The sequence below is a fragment of the Palaemon carinicauda genome, chromosome 8 (genome assembly GCF_036898095.1).
Source record: "Palaemon carinicauda isolate YSFRI2023 chromosome 8, ASM3689809v2, whole genome shotgun sequence".
Lineage (NCBI taxonomy): Eukaryota > Metazoa > Arthropoda > Malacostraca > Decapoda > Palaemonidae > Palaemon > Palaemon carinicauda.
Window position 1 is genome coordinate 163,954,112 of NC_090732.1, and position 15,038 is coordinate 163,969,149.

The 15,038-nt window shown below is 42.2% G+C and overlaps 1 protein-coding gene across 1 annotated transcript in view; it reads right to left on the minus strand.

The window, feature by feature from the left end:
- Positions 1-11,542, minus strand: part of LOC137646093 (rRNA methyltransferase 1, mitochondrial-like) — a 62,316-nt gene extending 50,774 nt beyond the window's left edge. The window contains exon 1 of the mRNA XM_068379285.1: positions 11,386-11,542. The gene's annotated coding sequence lies outside the window, so the exon portion shown is untranslated. The remainder of the gene's footprint in view (positions 1-11,385) is intronic.
- Positions 11,543-15,038: the final 3,496 nt, after the last annotated feature.

Sequence of the window (15,038 nt, forward strand, 5' to 3'; positions counted from 1 at the left end):
GTGCCAACTTTGGTGCGTTAGCGGAAAATAGTTAGTTTTATTTATTTCACGTGTGGTATTCTAGAAAACCATGTGCCGTATTCATAATTGCAATAATGTAGAATTAGATTATCATCCTACTTCCAGCTATTCTATTAAATTAATTTTTTCTTTTTTTTTTTAAATTTTTTCAGTTATATTGACAATTCCCATGACTAAATCAGAGGCAGATCACTGCTTTTCAACAAATGTTAATGGTTTAAGTTGTACCGGGTGAAATTGAAAAGTTGCAACTGAGTAACAAGAAACACTGATTATGGATACAAATGTCAAAATCTAATTTTGTCAAAAATATAAGAAGTCTTGATATAATTTTTCTTCATAGTTATAACAACATGTAGCTAACTGCTGATGGTGCTACTTGTCATGTGGCCTCAACAACTTTACATTAGAAACAGCATTCATGGTGATATCCTTCTTTTGACAACTCAAAAGGAATACTGTATTGTTACTCGGAGAATGTTATACATAAATATGTAGGCCACTTATTCATATAAGAGAGGGTCCTGCAGTGAGAAGTAGGACTAGATAAGCAGAACACAAACTAAACTATACTGTACTGAACTTTGCGTGGGTTAATGGCAGACCATCATCATCATCATCATTATCTCGTCTATATCTTGAACTTTTAAATCAATACATCTCCACTCATCATCTACTTCACATTTCATAGTCCTCAGCCATGAAGGCCTGGGTCTTCCAACTCTAGTGCCTTGTGGAGCCCAGTTGAAAGTTTGGTGAACTAATCTCTCTTGGGGAAACCTTTGTTGTTATTAACTTTGGTGATTCTAACCATGACAAAATCGTTTTCAGGCCCGTGACTCTTCGCCAGGAAGAAATGATGTCATGTCTTAACATACTTATGTTGATGTTTTGTAGTGTAACAAACAAGGAAATAAAGACAAATTAACTGAAAATTGCATTAGAAAAATAAATAAATTTTCTATTTTGTATATGAGGTTCCATGAACGAATGATGCCAAATTGTGTCATTGGATCCTCATAGGCTTAAAAGGGGAGAGATTTTCCACCCAATGAGTTGAACTCGCTGGGAAAGAGTAACATAAATAACATACAATAGTACTGTACAAGTACATGACGAGAAATTAAAAAAAAAAAAGGGTAAAATTATAGAACACGGAATTACCTTTTCAATAGAAAAAACAATTTATCCTAGAGTAAATATGCTTTCAATGAATTTGACCTTTATTTCCACCGCAAATAAACCGTTCCCCTGTCATCCCACCCCCTTCCCAAAGGACACAAGTGGGAACCTGGGACTTTGGGTAGGCGAAAACGGGGGTGAAAAAATAAGTACAGTAATTATTTAACTTTTGAGATTCATTAAAGGTCACAGAACCAAACCCACCCCACCTAACCTAACCTAGTAGTTCCTAGGTCCCAGACCTAACCAGGTGGGGGAAAGGCCCCTCTGGACCCCCTCCCTTTCCAGATCACAAACCTACCCAGGTCACAGACCTACATGAGGGACAAGCCCCAAGAAACCCCCTTCCCAGGTCACAAGGTATGTACAAATTTACGAACAGGAGCGAATATGTGTGGATGGAAAAATGTTAACAAAAGAAAAATTAGTATTTCCGGGGAGGAAGATCCCCATATTTTGTTATTTTTCGTGGATTTATTTTGGTTCCCAGAGAATAATGTATAGAGAAGAAAAGGTTACTTTTACTATTATTCATTGATTCGCCACTAAATTTTCCCCACCCAAAATGTTATTTTCATTAGTAAAATAAATTTTTGAATATACTTACCCGATAATCATGTAGCTGTCAACTCCGTTGCCCGACAGAATTCTACGGAAGGGATACGCCAGCGATCACTATACAAGAAGGGGGTGTACTCACCAGCGCCACCTGTGGCCAGGTACTGCAGTACTTCTTGTTGACACCACCTCAATTTTTCCTCGGTCCACTGGTTCTCTATGGGGAGGAAGGGTGGGTCAATTAAATCATGATTATCGGGTAAGTATATTCAAAAATTTATTTTACTAATGAAAATAACATTTTTCAATATTAATCTTACCCAATAATCATGTAGCTGATTCACACCCAGGGAGGTGGGTGAAAACCAGTGTACATGTATATCAAGAAGCTAAGTATCCCGTATTTCATATTATCAGTTATTCAAAATAACAATGAAATTATAAGTACCTGGTAAGGAAGTCGACTTGAACCATTACTCTGCCTTTAATAAGTTCGTCTTCCTTACTGAGCGCAGCGTTCCTCTTAGGAGGCTGAACAACCCTAAGGTGCTGAAGTATAAAGGGCTGCAACCCATACTAAAGGACCTCTACACAACCTCTAACCTAGGCGCTTCTCAAGAACGAATTGACCACCCGCCAAATCAATTAGGATGCGGAAGGCTTCTAGCCTACCGTAACAACCCAAAAAACAACAATAAAAGCATTCAAGAGAAAGGTTAAAAAAGGTTATGGGATTAAGGGAATGTAGTGGCTGAGCCCTCACCTACTACTGCACTCGCTGCTACGAATGGTCCCAGGGTGTAGCAGTTCTCGTAAAGAGACTGGACATCTTTGAGATAAAATGATGCAAACACTGACTTGCTCCTCCAAAAAGTTGCATCCATAATACTCTGCAGAGAACGGTTCTGTTTAAAGGCCATCGAAGTGGCTACAGCTCTCACTTCGTGGGTCCTTACCTTCAGCAAAGCAAGGTCTTCATCCTTCATGTGAGAATGAGCTTCTCTAATCAGAAGCCTTATATAATACGAAACTGCGTTTTTGGACATAGGCATCGAAGGTTTCTTGATGGCCACCATAAGGCCTCTGATTGTCCTCGTATGGGTTTTGACCTTTTAAGATAGTATTTTAGAGCTCTGACAGGGCAAAGAAGTCTATCTAGCTCGTTACCCACCATGTTGGAAAGGCTAGGAATTTCGAACGATCTAGGCCAAGGACGTGAAGGAAGTTCATTTTTTGCTAAAAATCCGAGCTGTAAGGAACATGTTGCTGATTCGGATGTGAATCCTATGTTCCTGCTGAAGGCGTGAACCTCACTAACTCTTTTGGCTGTTGCAAGGCAGACGAGGAAAAGAGTTTTGAGAGTAAGGTCTTTGAAAGAAGCTGACTGGAGAGGTTCAAACCTAGGAGACATAAGGAACCTTAAGACTACGTCTAGATTCCAGCCTGGAGTGGACAATCGACGTTCTTTAGAAGTCTCGAAAGATTTAAGGATGTCTTGTAGATCCTTGTTGGAGGAAAGATCCAAACCTCTGTGGCGGAGAACTGAAGCCAACATACTTCTGTACCCTTTGATCGTAGGAGCCGAAAGAGATCTAACATTCCTAAGATGTAACAGGAAGTCAGCAACTTGGGTTACAGAGGTATTGGTAGAGGAAACTGCATTGGCTCTGCACCAGCTTCGGAAGACTTCCCACTTGGATTGATAGACTCTACGAGTGGATATCCTCCTTGCTCTGGCAATCGCTCTGGCTGCCTCCTTCGAAAAGCCTCTAGCTCTAGCGAGTCTTTCGACAGTCTGAAGGCAGTCAGACGAAGAGCGTGGAGGTTTGGATGTACCTTCTTTACGTGAGGTTGACGTAGAAGGACCACTCTTATAGGGAGAGTCCTGGGAACGTCGACCAGCCATTGTAGTACCTCTGTGAACCATTCTCTTGCAGGCCAAAGGGGAGCAACCAGCGTCAGCCGTGTCCCTTCGTGAGAGACGAACTTCTGAATGACTCTGTTGATGATCTTGAACGGAGGGAATGCATATAGCTCGAGATGGGACCAATCCAGCAGAAAAGCATCCACGTGAACTGCTGCTGGGTCTGGAACTGGGGAACAGTACAAAGGGAGCCTCTTGGTCATGGAGGTGGCGAACAGATCTATCGTTGGCTGACCCCACAAGGTCCAAAGTCTGTTGCACACGCTCTTGTGAAGGGTCCATTCCGTGGGGATGACTTGATCTTTCCTGCTGAGGCGATCTGCCGAGACGTTCATATTGCCCTGAATGAACCTCGTTACCAGTGAGAGGTTTAGACTTCTTGACCAAATGAGGAGGTCCCTTGCTATCTCGTACAGCTTCCTCGAATGGGTCCCTCCCTGCTTGGAGATGTATGCCAAGGCTGTGGTGTTGTCGGAGTTCACCTCCACCACCTTGTTTAGCAGGAGGGACTTGAAGTTCATTAAAGCCAGATGAACTGCCAGCAACTCCTTGCAGTTGATGTGAAGCGTTTCCTGTTCCTTGTTCCATGTTCCCGAGCATTCCTGTCCGTCCAAGGTCGCGCCCCAGCCCGAGTCTGATGCGTCCGAATAGAGATGAAGATTGGGGGTCTGAACCGCTAACGATAGACCCTCCTTGAGAAGGATGTTGGTCTTCCACCACATGAGAGTAGTCTTCATCTCTTTGGTAACAGGAATAGAGACCGCTTCGAGCGTCATATTCTTGTCCCAGTGAGCTGCTAGATGGAATTGAAGGGGGCGGAGGTTGAGTCTCCCTAACTCGGTGAACAGGGCTAACGATGACAGGGTCCCTGTTAGACTCATCCACTGTCTCACCGAGCATCTGTTCCTCTTCAGCATGCTCAGAATGCACTCTAGGGCTTGGCTGATTCTTGGGGCCGACGGAAAAGCCCGAAAAGCTTGACTCCGAATCTCCATTCCCAGGTAAACGATGGTTTGGGAAGGAATAAGCTGGGACTTTTCTAAGTTGACCAAAAGACCCAGTTCCTTGATCAAGTCCAAAGTCCAGTTGAGACTCTCCAGACAGCGACGACTTGTGGGGGCTCTTAACAGCCAGTCGTCTAAATAAAGGGAGGCTCTGATGTCCGCCAAGTGGAGGAATTTCGCAATATTCCTCATCAGTCGCGTAAACACCATAGGCGCCGTGCTTAGGCCAAAACACAGGGCTTGGAATTGGTACACAACCTTTCCAAAAACGAATCTCAGGAAAGGTTGGGAGTCTGGATGAATAGGAACGTGAAAGTAAGCGTCTTTCAGATCCAACGAGACCATCCAGTCCTCCTGCCTGACCGCTGCTAGGACCGACTTCGTCGTCTCCATAGTGAACGTCTGCTTGGTGACATAAGCATTGAGCGCACTGACGTCCAGCACCGGTCTCCAACCTCCTGTCTTCTTGGCCACCAGAAAGAGACGGTTGTAGAAGCCCGGGGATTGATGGTCCCGGACTATCACCACTGCCTCCTTCTGTAACAGGAGCGACACCTCTTGGTGTAACGCTAGCCTCTTGTCCTTTTCCTTGTAGTTGGGAGAGAGGTTGATGGGAGAAGTGGTCAGAGGGGGATTGCGACAGAATGGTATCCTGTAACCCTCCCTTAGCCACTTGACAGACTGGGCGTCTGCACCTCTTCTTTCCCAAGCTTGCCAGAAGATCTTGAGTCTGGCTCCTACTGCTGTCTGGAGAGGAGGAGAGTCAATGTTTGCCTTTCGAAGGTTTGGGACCTTTCTTGGACCTGCCCCTGAAACCGTCTGGACGGGTACTCCCTCGGCTGGGGGCTCTGCCACGAAAGGGCGGAATAAATCTTGTAGCAGGAGTATCGGCCACTGGGGTGCGGTAAGTTCTAGGAACCGAAGGAGCAACCTTAGCCTTACGTGCTGAAGAGGCCACAAGGTCATGAGTGTCCTTCTGAATAAGAGCCGCAGACAATTCCTTGATAAGGTCCTCAGGAAACAGGAACTTAGAAAGCGGAGCAAAAAGTAACTGAGACCTTTGACAAGAGGTGATACCAGTGGAAAGGAAGGTGCAAAGTTGTTCCCTTTTCTTGAGTACTCCCGAAACAAACATGGAGGCAAGTTCGCCGGAACCATCGCGAATTGCTTTATCCATACAGGACATTATAAGCATGGCCGAGTCCTTGTCAGATGGGGCAGTCTTCTTGCTCAAGGCCCCCAGGCACCAGTCGAGAAAATCAATAATCTCAAAGGCGCGAAAGACTCCCTTTAAGAAGTGGTCTAAGTCAGAAAAGGTCCAGCAGACCTTAGAGCGCCTCATAGCCGACCTTCGTGGAGAGTCAACCAAACTTGAGAAGTCAGCCTGGGCAGAGGCAGGGAATCCCAAGCCTGGTTCCTCTCCTGTGGCATACCATACGCCCGCCTTAGAAGTCAGCTTAGTAGGTGGAAACATGAATGACGTCTTCCCTAGTTGCTGCTTGGACTGCAACCAATCCCCTAACATTCTCAAAGCTCTCTTAGAAGATCTAGCGAAGACGAGCTTAGTGTAGGCAGACTTAACAGGTTGCATGCCTAGAGAAAACTCTGATGGAGGAGAGCGAGGGGTAGCAGAAACAAAGTGATCCGGGTAAACTTCTCTGAAAAGAGCCAGGACCTTGCGAAAGTCAATGGAGGGTGGTAACGACTTGGGTTCCTCCACGTCAGAAGAGGGATCATCCAGGTGCGCAGCTTCCTCCTCAGAAACCTCATCACCTGAGGGTTGAGAAGCGAGAGGTAAAGTTACAGCGGTATGCTGAACGGCAGAATCCTGACAAGCGGGTGCATATACACTTGCGGATTCATCCTCAAGTCTCTGTTGAAGAGGATGAGGGCTGGTAATGACAAAGTCATGAGGCTGGGAAGAAGGAGGCTCTGCGGGAGTCTGGGGAGCAAGCGTGGTGAGAGGCGACTGTAGTAAAACCTGAGGTTCAGGCTGCAAAGACTGCTCAAGCTGAGGAGAAAGAGGTAGATGCATGCGTTGAGGTGGCTGACTCATTGCATGAGGTTCATGTCTCAAGAGTTGCGCTTGCTTCAAGGGTTGAGGTGGCTGCGCAGTAAGAGGTTCCTGTCTCACGAGTTGAGGTTCTTGAGGTGGGTGCTGCGAGAGTTGAGGTGGCGGCTGCGCAGAAAGAGGCTCCTGTCTCACGAGTTGAGGTTCTTGAGGTGCTTGCCTCGAGAGTTGAGGTTCTCGCCTCGAGGAAAGTGGAGGTATCAGCTGCGAGAGCTGAGGTGGCTGCCTCAAGGATGGCAGAGGTTGTCGTACCTCAAGAGGTTGCTGCCTCGAGGATGGTCTTACTGCAAGAAACTCTTGCCTCAAAGGTAGAGGAGGTTGTAAGGCATAAGACTCCTGTCCCCATTGTTGAGGAGGTTGCCGCGTGGTAAGAGGTTCCTGCCTCAAGGAAGGTGGAGGTTGCTGCACAACGCTGGTATCTGGCAACTCCCAACGCGGTAGCTCACGCATGGAGGTAGCTTGAGGAACCTCAACTTCGTACGTCTGGCAGACTGGACTGCGTAGAGGAGGAGGAGCGCTCGCAGGAGGAGGTGTAACCTTCTCTGCCTGAAACTCACGCATCAATACCGCAAGCTGCGACTGCATAGACTGCAGCAAAGCCATCTTGGGATCAACAGACGTTGAGGTCTGTTGAGGCAGAGCCTTAACAGAAGTTGAGGTCTGTTGAGGCATCGCCTTACCTCTCTTAGGAGGCGTGCAGTCACCTGATGACTGCGGCGAGTCAGAGCTAGCCCAATGACTACATCCGGGCTGTAGAACTCGTGCGGTCTGGACTTTACGCTTAAGAGGTCTTGAGACCTGAGTCCAGCGTTTTCTCCCCGAAAATTCTTCTGCAGACGAGGAAAATAAGGGCTCAATCGTCTGAGAGTGGAAGTGACGATCTCTGTAAGATACGCCCGCAACCACCGAGGATACTGCTGTGCGCCGATCAAGGCCTGCCGAACCCTTTTGCCCTTCGACATTGCTTCTCCCCTGGGCTTGGGAGCTTGCAAGAGGTCCCGGACTGGGAGGACGACTGGCACGCACAGAAGTACCCTCACGCACAACACTGACACTGACACTAGCACTCGGCACAGCACTGGCACTACCACTTCCCACTGCACTTTTTACTTTAAGTTCCTTGACGTCTGCCAAGAGGAACTTGTGGTCACTCACTACCGACTCCACTTTATCACCTAAAGCCTGAATGGCACGTATAACATCAGACATATCAGGCTGAGCACAAATAGTAGGATCGGGGGTAGCCACTACAGGGGGAGGAAAAGGTTGAGGATCATGGGGTGAGGAATAAAGCGAAGAGCGAGCCGAACTCCTCCTAACTCTCTCTCTCTCTAACTTAGTGGTATACTTGAGGAATCGAACAAAATCAAGTTCCGAAAGTCCGGCGCATTCCTCACATCGATCTTCCAACTGACAGGATTTTCCCCTACAGTCGGAACAAACGGTGTGAGGATCAACCGAGGCCTTCGGAATACGCCTAATACAAGTCCTACATCGTCTTTGGGGAGGAGCTTGAGAAAGGTCGGACATCTTGAATCAAAGAACAGTCAAGGGGGGATTCCAATTAAAGCAAAATATCGTTAACCATTAATCAAATCAATCTAAAAGCTATCTAAGCTAAGAGACAAGTTTCCTGTATAGCGAAAGCTGAAATCTTAGAGCAATACTTCACCAAAAACCGTGAACAAGACTCCAAAATTATAAGCGTATCCATGTAGGTCTTGCCGGAAGCACGACAGAGGAAAAATTGAGGTGGTGTCAACAAGAAGTACTGCAGTACCTGGCCACAGGTGGCGCTGGTGAGTACACCCCCTTCTTGTATAGTGATCGCTGGCGTATCCCTTCCGTAGAATTCTGTCGGGCAACGGAGTTGACAGCTACATGATTATCGGGTAAGATTAATATTGAAAAACTAAAATTCCTGTTCTTACTGGGTGGCCTCCATTACCGTAGGATGTATTAGGGTATATCTTATCAACTATTTATTTGTGACGGAAATAAATCTCCTTTTTAAAAACCGGAGTTTTTTCTATTTAAAAAGGCAGGAGCCTTTGTATATCAGCAGCCAGTTCCTCCAGCGAGCATATTATATGGACACCAACTAACCTAACCTCAGCCCCCTAAACTAGTTTACAAGCCATGTCCTTACCTACTTAACTAACAGGGGGCTAAAGGCCCCCTTACACTGCCGTATTCTTAGTCAGCCGTCATCATAACTACAGGTGGCCGCTATCATGCATACACCCCAAGAGGCATTCCTTTATTATCAAAGCTTTTTCCGTGGTTTTCTATAATAATGCCAGACCGAACCCCTGACGTAAGGACATGACATTCGTCAGTAGGTTAAGTAATTTCATTTTACATTTTAGCAATTTATCAGTATTATTGTACCTTAGTACAGGGTAATGTAACCTAGGAAAAAAATTACTTTTTTCTATATAAATAGGTCCATTCTCTTCGAAAATGACACTCGTTCCTGTCGGAAATTAATAGTTTCAGAAGTATATATATATCTATATCCACCGATACTGGGCAACCCCCAATAGGAACTCGGGGTTTTGGGTGGGAAAAACATACTGAGGAAACGGTATATATTGGTAAAACAAGCCTTTTCTTCTCGATACATTACCTTCTTGGATGTATAATAAACCGATGATAAAATATGCTAATTATCTATATCTTTACCTTTTACCCAAAAATATTTTAACCAGCACGAGTAACTTGACTTAAAACTAAGTCTGGGCTTTGCCTACTAACTTGAATGTTCTCAACAAGGGAACTAAATAAAGTTTTAAGTGCTAAGATAAACTATCGTAGCTCTTGAAGCTATGTTAATATATGCTAGGGTAGTCTCACTTAGACCTATTATTTTTTTGGTAAAGTTTTAGATTCAACCAAATTGGGAAATGTATTATATTAATATATTTTCCTAGTAAAGCACGTGATAACAAAAAACTTTCTCTCAATACATTATTGACGCTGATGTCTACTTACAGAGATAATTATTCAGTTATTGTAGGTCTGCATTTTATTTCTAAGTGTTCTGTATACCTTTACGCTGCCACGGGACCTAGCTCTTGTTCGTTTGTATGTCTGTTTTCATCTTACTTGGCTCCGCCCCATTGCGTAATGTGACAATATTTGTTTGAATGCGCATTTGCTCCTCCCACTAATGTCGCTCCTCCAATCTAAATACTACTGGGTTCTTTTCAAGGGTTATTATTGGACGATTCATTGGTCTCTCAGTCTTGTTTCAAGGATCTGTTTTTCGTGCAATATAACATTGTAAACTATAGTATTTTGTTTTTTTCCCTATTTCATTATGGGAGAAACCCGTGATTGTCGTTTGTTTTCGGTTTTCAAAAGTTCCGGTTTCTATAATTTCAGCACACGTCACTTAACTGTCATGGATCCTCCGGTACGGTTGTGTGAAATATGTCGTTATTCCTATTTTGATGTGATCGGCCGATTTCATGGGAATTATAATGGAACTCCTGAAGTAGTGAATCGTTTTCTAAGGGAGCATTCCGTATTACCTTTAAGTGTCCAGTGTGGTAAATGTGATTCGCCTTTACATTTTCGTGAGGATAGACATGTGTGGTATTGTACCAAATCTGAACGTATTCCAGTACTTGATGATTCAGAAGAGGGTCAACCACAACCTTCCACATCTTCATCGTCATCTTCCGTTTAAGGTAAGAAGTGATTTAACAAAATATATATATTCAAATTTACCCCTGGTTAAAGGGGGGGTCGCAGGGGGGGGCGAAGCCCCTCCCGGTAGGGGTACAGGGCCCCTAGGTTAGGTTAGGTGGGTTTGTTAGGTTCTGTGGTGCCCTGAAAATTACTGTGGCCTTAAGGGGGGGTCGCAGGGGGGGCGAAGCCCCCCCGGTAGGGGTACAGGGCCCCTAGGTTAGGTTAGGTTAGGTGGGTTTGTTAGGTTCTGTGGTGCCTTGAAAATTACTGTGGCCATAAGGGGGGGTCGCAGGGGGGGCGAAACCCCCCCCCGGTAGGGGTACAGGGCCCCTAGGTGAGGTTAGGTGGGTTTGTTAGGTTCTGTGGTGCCCTGAAAATTACTGTGGCTTTAAGGGGGGGTCGCTGGGGGGCCCTACCCCCCTCCCCCCGGTAGGCCTAGTTAGGGGTATGGGGGAGGGGTGCTGGAACATTAATTATTCATTTATTGCAAATATCATTCAATGCCCCAACACCCTCCCCCCCCTTCCCCCACCCAAAACCCCGGTTCCCAAAGGGTGTCCCCCATAATTGGTGGGATGAACTAGGGTATACATAGTAAATCTCTAAATCGGTTGGTTTGCAGTCAAAATAAACGTTAAATTCATTGAAACCACACTATTTCTGATGCAACAAATATATTTTTATTGCATTTTTCCAAATTTGGCTGAAACTAAAAATTTACCATTTTTTTTTTTCACATACAATTACTAACGGAAACAAGGCTTAGACTAGGCCTAAATTAATCTCACATAAAAAAAAAAGCTTAACGTTAACGACACTAAATTTTGAAGTCACAAGACTTGTATACATTTAAAACTTTATACGACTCATTAAGTATGTCGTACTTATACTCACACTGTAAATATAATTCAAATTCTACTTATACTCACACTTTAAATATAACTCAAATTCAGTTCGATAATTCAATAGTGCTTTCCCGGTTCCTCGTTGCTCTCTCCACAACAGTGTGATTCTTCTTCTTCTTGTTCTATTTTAGTAGGAGATCTGGCTCAACACTGTGATTGTGGGCACTACAACAACCATACGACGAAGACCCAAAGAAAATAGTAGGATTATTTTTATTTAGTGAAACAAATATAGAAAAGAAAAAAGAAGTATTGAACATAATGTGGAAGAAAAGACAAAACAGTACAAGAAGATAAGCGTTAGAGGCGCCGTTGTAAAGGCTATGCCTCGCCCCAGAACCTGAACCTGAACCTGAACTCTATCCAATTTCAAAGTAGAAGGGAATACAAGTAAAGATAGAGAACCTCATTATGATATTAATTTATTTAAGGCACAGGTGATATAAACTTAATAACAATAATAAGATTAAGCTCAGAAGCTTTGCACCTATCTATAAAGAGATAGAGTGCCCGCAAACTTACTTTGCGGAGTGAGCAATAAGGAACCAGGAACCAGGAACCAGAAGAAGCGTAGTAGGTGCAAAAAGAAAAAAAAAATATCATTAGTTACCTCTTACACAGATAGCACAACTTGCATACTTTTACTTCTAACTTCAAGGATCCTTCTAATATACCAGGCTGCATCTTTAGATGGTGTTTCTACATTACAATTTCTATGTGCAGTCTCTAGTAATTTTTCATATAAGAAGTACGTTATATTTTCAATTCGAATTATTTCTGATTAAAGTGTACTAATTAATATTATCTCTTATGAAGGGATGATATTTAACTAAGTTACTATAATTTTGACAATACTTTTGACTCAATAATTATATGAATTACATATTATCAAAATATTGCATTTAAATTCCTTTAAATAAGATCATAGAAACAATTAGAAAGGATTTATAACATGTCATTAACTTTTTACTTTATTTTCAGATTTTTTTATAAATATCATTAATTAAAAAAAAATATTTCGGAAAATAGACTTTTAATAACGCCTTTGTCATAAAAGTAAGAAATATTCCATTTTAAGGGTTGTGATGGCCAATGTGGTAGCTTCCCTGACCAGTGATTGCTAGACTGGGGTTCGGGTCCAGCTCAAACTCGTTAGCTCCTTTGGTAGCAGCAGCCTCACTATCCGTGTGAGCTAAGGATGGCTGGTTTGGGTCTCTAGGTCTATCTTCTGAGTCATCAGCACCCATTGCCTAGCCCTCCTTGGTCCTAGCTTGGGTGGAGAGTTGCCTTGGGTGCTGATCAGATGTACTTATGGTCAGTCTCTTTAGGGCATTGTCCTGCATGAGCTGCCATTTAAATCCTTTAAAAGGCAATCATTGTACTATACACTGAGGATTTTGATATATTCAGTCCAGTGCATCATTGCCATAATAGTTTAGTTACGTAGTTACATAGTACTGATGCAGTACAAACACTTCCAACGTATGGATAATGATATATTACCTATGAAGGCTACATTGCCGGTGATAATGGTCTATTCTTAATATGTTAAAGTTTCAATCAGTTCTATTGAGGTTTTAATAAAGTAAAAAGACTCTTTCATATTTCCCTTATCATTTTAATTTTTTTTTCGTTTTGATGTCAGAATTTTGTTTTTCATATTTCTTTTTACCCTATTTAAGATACCTTGTTTTATCTTCATTCATTTCAAGGCTTTATTTCTTTCCATCCAACTCTCTCTCTCTCTCTCTCTCTCTCTCTCTCTCTCTCTCTCTCTCTCTCTCTCTCTCTCTCTCTCTCTCTCTCTCTCTCTCTCTCTATATATATATATATATATATATATATATATATATATATATACACACATATATATGTAAGTATATATATATATATATATATATATATATATATATATATATATATATATACACATATATATACATATATATATATATATATATATATATATATATATATATATATATATATATATATATATATATATAGAGAGAGAGAGAGAGAGAGAGAGAGAGAGAGAGAGAGAGAGAGAGAGAGAGAGAGAGAGAGAGAGAGAGAGAGAGAGAGAGAGAGAGAGCATTTGTTTCCTGTTAGGCCTACTCTTTGAACCAAGTATCATACGTGGAATTTCTGATTTAACCCTTAAAGAATATCTAGCTTTTACTAGTGTAATACCAAAAATGAATTTATTATTTCACCATGAACCATTGAGAAGAGCTACACAATTACATAGCTACATAATGGAAGGTAACAGAAGAATTTCATAATCACGGGATATTACACTATGTTTCATATGACAAGCATCCGGTTGTTACTTGTTTACCGGACAGCGCCTTCCTAAACCATTACATCATTATCGAAATGAATATCTGGTATTTAATATCAAATTAAAGTGTTTAATACATTCCGTATGAATTCATTTTTATGTCCGTAAACTGAGTAGATTGAAGATATATATAATTTATGGCCGTTTCGTATAGGACGAGATGCACACATGTTATGTCATGGCCACGATCTAGGAGCTGAACTCTGGTAATGGAGAATCTTTTAGGACTTAACGTGACATCCTTCGCAAGACTAAATAGGATAATCGTGAGACCGGAATATTTTTTACATGGTTTCCACAATTAACATAAGCCTAACAGCTATAGTCTAGAATTTTAATAATTTCCAAGACATACTTTCATTATTAGATTAGTAAATACGACTTCATTCATCAATTTTAGAACATTGTCCTCTATTTTGACAATTCATGAAAGAACATAGAGTATAACATAACTGAAATCTATCATAAACAGATCCCATTCATAGAATTGTTAAACTAATATGAACAAATCGTTAAAGACGAAATAGATTGAATAATTTCTGAAAGCATATTATTATTATTATTATTATTATTATTATTATTATTATTATTATTATTATTATTATTATTACTTTCTAAGCTACAACTCTAGTTAGAAAAGCAGAATGCTATAAGCCCAGGGGCTCCAACAGGGAAAATAGCCCAGTGAGGAAAGGAAACAAGGAAAAATAAAATATCTTCAGAACAGTAACATCTAAATAATTATTGCAACGGAGCTGTCAGATTAACATCAATTTGACGATTACACTTATCATGTAGGCCTAGGCTATATCATGTATTTTGTTTGCATAACGCCTCACACCACTTGATTGCAAAAGAAAAGAGAAAAACATTCAAAAGGTCGTATAATTCATTAATAACCTTAAAGCTATTCTTAAACTGAATACTCCACGTAGCAAAATGACCCTCGTGTTGGTAAAGCTTAAAGCTGTGATGTTCGTGAAAAAATTGCCATTCTCGTTATTAAGCAATGGGATTTTCGCTTCTATGTTTGTCTTAGGTTACCTTTCAAGAATTATATCCGTCGTGAATAGAAAAGCTCACACTATCTGCCCTTTTGAAATGTCCTTAGGAGAAGGCTTTTAGTGTGTTGGCAATCCTTACCCAGACTGGTAATCTTGGTGGAGTCTGGGTAGGGTTAGTGCCACTCCCTGAGCAAGTGCTAGCCAGTTATTATTATTATTATTATTACTAGCCAGGCTACAACCCTAGTTGGAAGAGAAAGATGCCATAAGCCCAAGGGCTCCAACAGGGTAAGATAGCACTGTGAGGAAAGGAAATACGGAAACAAATA